The sequence below is a fragment of the Saimiri boliviensis genome, chromosome 8, assembly GCF_048565385.1.
Source record: "Saimiri boliviensis isolate mSaiBol1 chromosome 8, mSaiBol1.pri, whole genome shotgun sequence".
NCBI lineage: Eukaryota > Metazoa > Chordata > Mammalia > Primates > Cebidae > Saimiri > Saimiri boliviensis.
In genome coordinates, this window is record NC_133456.1 from 125779097 (window position 1) to 125788271 (window position 9175).

Sequence of the window (9175 nt, forward strand, 5' to 3'; positions counted from 1 at the left end):
TTTGATTTTGTCAAAAGATAAAGAATATCTTTAGAAATATTGTAATCAATTCTGAAAAACCTAATTTTTTTTCTTCCATAGCTTTTCAGCTCTTGTGATTCTCCATCCCAAGTGCTTCTTTGAGCAATTTTATTCTATCCCACAGAAGAAAATGAACTATTTAGTTCCACACTTAATGGCAAACTCCATTTCAGCGTACTCATTAAGCCCAGACTCCAGCAGGCTTTGATCAATACATTTGGTTATGAACCAGAGCCCCTTCACGCAGTGAAAGATCCTCACTGGTGATAAAAGACTGGGAGCTGTCAATGATTGATGCCCTCTCAGCAGTGCGCTGACAAGGCAGGCCCCAGGAAACAGAAGAAAACCATATGAAAGTCCTAAGGGAGACGCTGACCAGCATGGACCAGAGATCACATCTGAAAGTCAATAGAACTGAGACCTGATGTAGCACAGGGCCGTTCACGTGACCCCTGGACTCCTTCTACAAATTCTACACCTAAGAGGTTCTGTGAACACAGGGACTCTCTTGGACTCAGACTGGAGAAACTGCTTCAAGGAGAGGGTCATGGAAGTGCTAATTAAGTAGAATGCTGTCACCACACCTCTGCAGTCACACTCTGCGGCTGGCTTTGACTGGTGGCTGTGAGGGGACTAGTTACTACAACCACATTCTCCCGAGTGATTGCACTTAGCCTAACACGGTCTACAGATCAAACCTCTAGAAGGACAGGTGGGGATAGAGAATTGGTAATGGCGAAGTTCTTATCACAGACAGCTCTCCAAGGCGACAATTCTCCTGATTAAGATTCGGACTCATTTCACTAGACAGGTATGTAGCATGCAGACAGGGCTCCTTTTTCTGAATAGCCTGCCAAATATTTGGTGAACTTGCAGGAGAACTTTGAAGCACATTAAAACTTTTGAGAGTAGCAATGGTCATTCAACCAGACACACAGCAAGTGATAGTAAAAAGATAGAGAAAAGCAGCCATCAAGACCATTTTAGCAGCTAGCCATGGATGGTTCATACAGTGAGAGGAGCGCGATGAGCCTGGGTTCCTGGACTCCACGCCTCTTCTGAAGTGATACCACAAATAGTCAAAACAAAATTGTTTTTGCCGATATGTGCGCTACTTCAGAGAGAGGATTGGAAGAGAAAAGTCCGACGTTCAAAAATCTTTAAATTAATGCCTGGCTATTAAACAGAAAAAGTAAATAAATAAAGAGGGAAACATGATTCTAGAAAGAGCACTGACATGAAAACTGACCTTCGATTTCCAAAGGTTATTGGGATAAACGTGCCCTTCGAGCCTGTGAGGCGAAATGATCGTTCGCTCTGTCTAATGCTCCTGCTCATCCGCCGCTAACAGAAGGACAGAAAACCCCTAGTTTTTGCTCAGCAATTTCATACAGTTTAAATTCCCAGAAAAAAGTAATTACTGCTGAAATCTGATAACCCAAGTGAGAGTGTCCTGCACACAGTAGGCCCCCGATAAGAGCTAGCGTCTAGCGTCTTTCCTAATATTTGATAGGTAAACTTGCTTTTTTTTTTTTTTTTAGCACAAAGCACAGCTATAGGAAAACACAGCCAGTAGTAATTATCCATGAATCCTCTCTCGGAAGCCCTGTATGTATTCCAGCACAGTGGCCTACACAGCAATCCCCCAGTTTTGAGGTGAATTTGATGCACATTATTCATTTGTTGCTATTCCAGGAAATGCATTTGAGATGATATTTCACTGCGATTTTTCCCCCTTCTCTTCTTTCTTTCTGATTTTGTTTTTAAATAACAACAGCTGTGCTCTGAATTCGCTTCTTTTTGTTCCTTTTAAAGTGGCTGGAATCTGGGAGGTTTGAAAGATGCTTCTCCATACCATTGATCAAAGATTCTTTTCCCTGAGAACTGGTTCACTCCCTAGCTATACATTAATCAAATCCTCCCCTTCTTCTCAAGCTCCTAAAGTGTTTTCTTTCCCTCCCTCTAGCTGTATGATTCCACATTAGGAAAGTTGATGAAGGAGCTCTGTTATGAAAGAGACCCAGAGAGCCTTTCATCTCAAAGGCCAGAGACTCCATCCCGTTCGGTCAGACCTTTTTGCTGAACCGTCAGGCCACATCTTATCTGACCCCTCACAGGCCCCTTCGTCATGGGGTTGAAGGCAGCACCTGAGAACTGGCAGTGGCCAATCTTGCATGTTTGTGAAGTGTGGACCTACAAGGGACAGCCTCCTGTGGGCCATGACCCCGGAGCACACAGCCCAGATCCTCCTCCAAAGGACAACTCTGGCCTTTCTTCCCTGTCAGCCTCTCTGCGTTCATCTCCCGTCATTCATTTTCGCTTTCACAGTAAATTTTTGTTGGCCATCTATAATTCCACGAGATCTGAAGCTGTCTAACTAGGAATCATCTTGGTCACACCAAGTCCCCTTTTGTCTGAGTAGCGTTAGGGAACCATTGTTTCACCCCACAGAGCAAATGCCTTGTGACGTGCCCAAATGTTGACTTCCTGATCCTATTCTAATTGACTGCATTTGCGCTTTTTCTGGCTTAGCCAGTCTTCTTCCGAGACCAATCATTGTAATTCACAATGAATAAGTCAATAAATAGTATTTGCAAAACCAAAACATCCCATCGTCCTTTAAGAAAGGAGGAGAGCAGGGCTTAGCAATCTGTCGCCTAGCAACATGGGACTAACTTTGCCTTCCATTTTCCAAACCGGTTGATAGCCTCCTGTTGGTTTGTCAGCATTCCAATGCAAAACTTTCCCCCCTTTTAAATTACAAATGAAATTTCATTTTTTGCTTTGGGCTTTGTTTTAGTTTTCTGGGAATTGACTTGAGCCATCATCACGGTTTTCCGTGTTTCACAGTAATCCTGTTTCTCTGGTTCCCAGTCAACCTGTTTGTTTTCTTTCCCTGATAAAAAAAAAAAAAAACTATTTCTTTCTTCCAGTGAAATACTATCTCTAAGAATGATTTGCATGTTTCTCAGAAAAGGACACAAGCCTCACATGGAAGTGTAATTGATTTTAATTAATAATAATAACACCAGGCAATTAAATGGCAGTTTATCCTTTGCAATATTCTTTCATGTCCGCTCATTCACTTAAAATTTTAGCTGCTTATCCAGACTTCTTTGGTTTATGATACCATGCTCCAAATTTTTTTGAACCTTGGTAAAGGGTTTATTGGTGGCACTGATTCTTGTTTTGCTTTAAATGAGAAAACAGTACCTTGCCACCGGGTTTCACATGGTAATTTGGCATTTCAACCCCTGAGTCTGGTCAGAAATCTAGGAGAATATCAAAATCAAATTTTTTCATCTGATCCTTTTTCTTTTCTTCAATGCTGAACTCCTTTGTATAGGTGATAAGCCATGGTGGCAGTAGGGGCAGAGGTGAGACAGTACCAAGCCCCATTTCCATCTCTTCCTGCAGCGCCAGCCCCTGTGGGTCTTTGACTGACAGTGTCACCAAGACTCAAGGAGAGACGTGTATCCTCGGAGGCTCCCATGTTCACAGCTGTCTTGATGCCATTTTTTTTTTTGCTATTCAAGGTCTTTGAAAACTTCTCCTGATAGAATTTTTCTTCTTCCCCATAGAAGTCTCCGACAAAGCATTTCCTTATATTTCACAGCACAACTGCTCCTCAAGGTCACTATAGGAACACATCAGCTGTGTCAAATTGGTTAATGAGGGGTGGTTTTGACTCTGACATTCCTCACTTCACATTGGCTTCCATGTTGACTCTCAAATCATGATCTCGTGTTAGATGTCGCCAGCGTCACAAGCACAGTGATTTCTATTCTTTGCAAATTCATGTCAGGAAGCAATTTCCTGGTAAAACAAAATAAATCACCCGCATCTTTTCTCTTTAGTAAAAATCTTCCACAGGGGTCTTGATCTCTGCTTTTGGAGGTTGAAAACAAAGCTTCAGCATAAATCGTCATAAAAACTATCCAGATAGTCAATATAAGGATGTGAATAAATTAAGTTAGACGAGGGAATTTTCACTTCAAAGGTCTGTGTTTAGACATCAACAAAATGTAAGAGAAACAAATGTGTCCTAAAATATCCAAATCCTTTGGCAGCTGTATTATTTGGTTTGTGTTTCAGGATATGTGAATATGTATATTTTAAGGCTCCAAATATGTAATGTGAAGTGGAGAAGGAATATAGTTAAATATTCATGCCAGCTTCCCACAATGCTTTCACTGACCAAGTAAACCTTAGGGAAAGGATGTTTCTTTCATTGCTTTTTTTATTCTTTTGCACCAGAAAAAAGGATTTCCCAAGAGTCTCTTCCGTTTTGCCACCTCGTCCTCCCCACAGCAGGCAGCTGGCCTAGCCATCACCTTCAAGTGGTATCTCTCTTTGAAAAGCAGGGGAGGAAATGCCTGCAGTTGTATATAGAACAGGAATATGCCACCGAATGAATGCCCTCTGGTCTAGACCAGTTACGTAATTTTTGGGTCCAAACAAAAATAAAAATGCCAGGCCCCTATTTCAAAACTTATTAAGCATGTTTAGGTGGCAATAGCAGAAGAGTCAGCCAAGCCCAGTCTCTTTTAAGCCCAGGTCTCAGGCCCTGGGAGGTCTGCTCAGGTGTCAGATGTCCTGCGTCCCGGAAGGAGCCCCTCCCAATGGGGCTGGACCCTCCAGAAACACACACGCAAAGCAGCCAAGGAGAAGATCACCAGCAGGAGCAGGGCGGAGGAAAGTGACACCATTGGTGTTCTTCCTCGGCCTCTGTGTGTTCTCATCTTTGTTAGCAGGAGAGGCAGTTTGGGGTGAAAAGGAAAGAAAAAGAGCATTGATTAGTGTCAGGCATTATACAGACGGTCGTGTTTAGTACCTAGGATGGCATTGAACCCTGGAACGACATTCTGAGGAAGATATGCCAATTTAATGGATGAAAGAAACTCAAAAAATGTTAGCACTGAATGCTCCCAAATTTTCTAATTTTCAAGTGAGAGAGACTGTATTTGAATATTTTTCAGGCTTCTTGCAAAGCCCCACTACTGTTTTCTGTAAAGGCTGGACAGCTTAGCCATTAAAATTTTTTTTTTTAATTTTATGGATCCAAATATCTGTAGGTACTTACAGGTAGATGCGATATTTCGTTACATGCTTGGACTGTGAATGATGAAGATGGGCATTTGGAATGTCCATCACCTTGAGTATCTATCATTTCTCTGTGTTGGAAATATTGTAAGCGCTCTCTTCTAGCTGTTTTGAGATATACAATATAGTATTGTTAACTACAGGTGAGTCTACTCTGTAATTAAACAGTAGAACTTATTCCTTAGGCCCAGTAGGATGGTTCGAGACTGTAATTCCAGTGCTTAGAGAGGCCAAGGCAGGAGGATCACCTCAGGCCAGGAGTTTGAGACCAGCCTGGGCAACACAGCAAGACCCCATCTCTACAAAAAATAAAAAAAAATTAGCAGAGCACAGTGGTGCATACCTGTAGTCCCAGCTACTCCAGAGGCCAGGGTAGGAGGCTCATTAAGCCCAAGAGTCCAATGCTGCAGTGAGTGAGCTATAATTGTGCCACTGCACTTCAGACTGGGTGACAGAGTGAGACCCTGTCTCTAGTTTTTAAAAAAGACAAATGAATGTATTCCTTTATCTAACTGTATGTTTGTAACCATTAACCTACCTGCCATCATCCCCCTCCCAGGCTCTGGTAGCGTTCATTCCACTCACTACCTCCATGAGATCAACTCTCTTAGCTCCCACATATGAATGGGAATGCGATATTTGTTTTTCTGCGCCCAAAGAAAGACTATTCTTAGCGATCCTTCTCTGCAGTGGGACAAGCCTATTACATACAGTGAAAGGGGAAAACCAGTGAGGCGATGACAATGTTCTTCAAACGGCATCACTGTGCTCCCCCAACCTGGCGCCTGCTCCCTCCAACCGCACCACACTCTGCCTGGGCGCTCACAGCTTTCCTGGCCAAACCCCGAGCCTTTCCCGAACTTTCCTCCCCTCAAAATGTCCCTGTCTTCAGGCCTTCTCATGGACAGTGTAAAAACAAAGTAAAAAGCGAGTAAAGTTTCAGGAAGTTCTGGAGTTATTATGCCAAAGGGAAAAGTTAAACCTTGGAAACTGAGTCACGTAATATGGCTGCTTTTCTTCTTTGGGATATGACGGTGGCTTCCTGACCTTTGTGTTGAGTAAGATGCTATACAGAAGGGTGCCCAATATTTTGGCTTCCCTGGGCCACATTGGAAGAGAATTGTCTTGGGCCACACGTAAAATACACTAAGACTAACGATAGTTGATGAACTGAAAAAGAAATAGCAAAAAAAAAGACATCTCGTAATGTTTTAAGAAAGTTTACAAATTTGTTTTGGGCTGCGTTCAAAGCTGTCTTGGGCCATGAGGTTGGACAAGTTTTTTACACATGAACCAGCCTCCCTGTTCCTCATTCAAACCTAGATTCAATGATGTTGCTAATGGGGACCCTTGTGATTGATTGATTACCTCTTTTAATAGAAGGTTAAGCAACTCCCTTAGAGTGTCATCAGTTGTAGCCAATCAAATCCTGAATCTATAGGTTAGCCTTTGTATGGAAAATGTTGTGATTCTGTCAGCCCCCATTTTTGTCTATATAAATGTTCTTCATTTTCCCCACATTGGGAGCACTGGTCCACTCTTTAATGTCCATGTGTCCGGGACAGCTGCCCTCACACTTTGAGCATGAATAAACTATTTTAACTGGATCCTGGTCCTTTTGATTAGTTTAGGTTTTTAAAGGGAAGGCTCTCAACAGCGTTAACTGATCAGATCGACGTGTTCATGAGTTAACGCCTTAACTCACCCCCCAAACATGAATCATAGGCGACTTTTTAAGGCTTTATGAGGCGATCAGTGAAGTGAGCCTTCCTTTTTCCTCTGAGGGATGCTTCTCTGTATCCCTCAAATTATACCTCCTGGATACCTTAGGCCTCTTGTGTCAACAGTATTTTTACCCATATAAAACAAAATAAGTGATTTAGCCATGATGATCAGCTTTCTAGGTGAGGTAACAGGTTGTAGGAAATAACTTCAGGTAACACTGAGCTTTCCCAGGGAGCAGCAATAAAATGTTTTCCATCCGATCTGTAATATCCTGTATCCTGTTAGTGCCAGCCCTGCAGTGAACAAAATTGTCACTTCTGCCAAATTTCATGGTCAGTGATTCTGCGATGTGAAGACATGTCCAGGATGGATTAAAATGAGATCGTCAACGACCTTACATTGACAGCCTGTGACAAACTTGGACTGTCTCTCCCAAAAACACATTCATAAGGCAAACCACTTCACTATGGAGTCCACGAAAGCAGTGTGAAAATACCCGGGAAGGCATTTGTATAACAGCAGACTCATTGCCTTGGCTGGGCATGGAGGCTCATGCCTGTAATCCCAGCACTTTGGGAAGCTGAGGCAGGAGGATTTCTTGAGCTCAGGAGTTTGAGACCACCCTGGGCAACATGGCCAAACCTGGTCTCTACTAAAAATACAAAAATTAGCCGGGTGTGGTGGCACACATCTTTAATCTCAGCTGCTTTGGAGGCTGAGGCATGAGAATCACTTGAACCAAAGAGGCGGAGACTGCAGTGAGTTGAGTCATTATCATAACAAAACAACCTAAAAATAATTGGAAGCAACCTTATTGCCTGACATTTTGCTTACGGTTGTGTAAATTAAAAAACATCCCTGAAATAAAGCATTTAGATGCTGTCATCTGAAGTAGTGCTTATGAAGAGCTTATTGAAACAATAGAAGATCTTAATGATACTATGCTAAATTGAGGAAAAACTCAGTTCATGGCTGTGTATAGAGCATGATCTCTATTAGCCCGGAAGCCTCCTGCTGCCTTCACTGTCTCTTCCTCCTCTCCCTGTGTATCCAACCACTTGACAGTAACTTCCACCGATACAGAAATCTCGTCTGTGTATCGGTGATGAACACAGTGACTCACACAGAGTAAGCACTAGATAAATACCTTTTGATGAATAAATTAACTCTGTAAACAATACATACATACCCTTTGCTAAGCCCTTAACATTTGGGTAAACTGAAGGTCTAGCCCATTAAAAGAAAAAGCTGATTATTAGTTTTTCAGACACGTAATAGAGTTCATACAATGATGCCAGAGAATCACCACCTCCAGGTTTTTATGGAGAATTCCTTGAGGCAAAGTATACGAACACAAGCACACAAGCCAGGCCTCCTCCCCTGCTCTCACATGCCCGCTCACTCCCTAAATCACTCAACTCTTCACCATTCCCCAGATTCTGTTTTCCACTTGGGTTTTCTCTTTCCCAATCAAGCTGTGGGTGAAACATTTATAAGAAAAAAAAAAAAAACGTTATCTGTTACAAAGTGGATCTGCTAAAAGATGATTATCTTTTAGCATAACTCTCCTGTACTAAAGGAGTCACTATCATATTTTCCTCTGCCTTACCAAATACCTCTTTCCGTTGTGTAACATGTCACTTGTTTGGGTCAGTGTTTTCCATCAGTGCTAGCAGAGACTGAATATGTAAAAGAAGGAAGGAAACTATTCACTGTCATGAATTTAAATGCCTTGTGAAACTGGTAGGAGAGTTATATATCAAAATAACAAGAGTGCTTTCCCCTGGGCAGTAAGGTTCCAAATAGCTGTTAATTGCACTTATACAGACACATTTTTTCCCCATTTCCTACAATTGGCATATAAACATTAAAAAAAAAAAAAAAAAAGTCTACAGCTAGCTGACAACATTCACTCACAATATTCAACATCTTTCTCTGTTGGTCCACAAATGCATTAAAAGAAACCATAATGTAGAGAAGAAAACTAAGTGGTCATTAAGAGAGCCCTGCAGAGCAGTGTTTTCTCTGAACCAAATCTGAATGGAATCTCCAATTAGACCATACCTCCTAAATTATTTTAAGGCAACACACAACTTGTACAGTGTATTAATCTGTTCTCATGCTGCTAATAAAGACATACCCAAAACTGGGTAATTTATAAAGGAAACATGTTCAATAGACTCACAGTTCCACATGGCTAGGGAGGCCTCACAATCATGGCAGAAGATGAAGGAAGAGCAAAGGGACGTGTTACATGGTGGCAGGCAACAGAGAGAGTTTCCAGGGAACTTCCCTTTATAAAACCATCAGATCTTGTGAGGCTTAT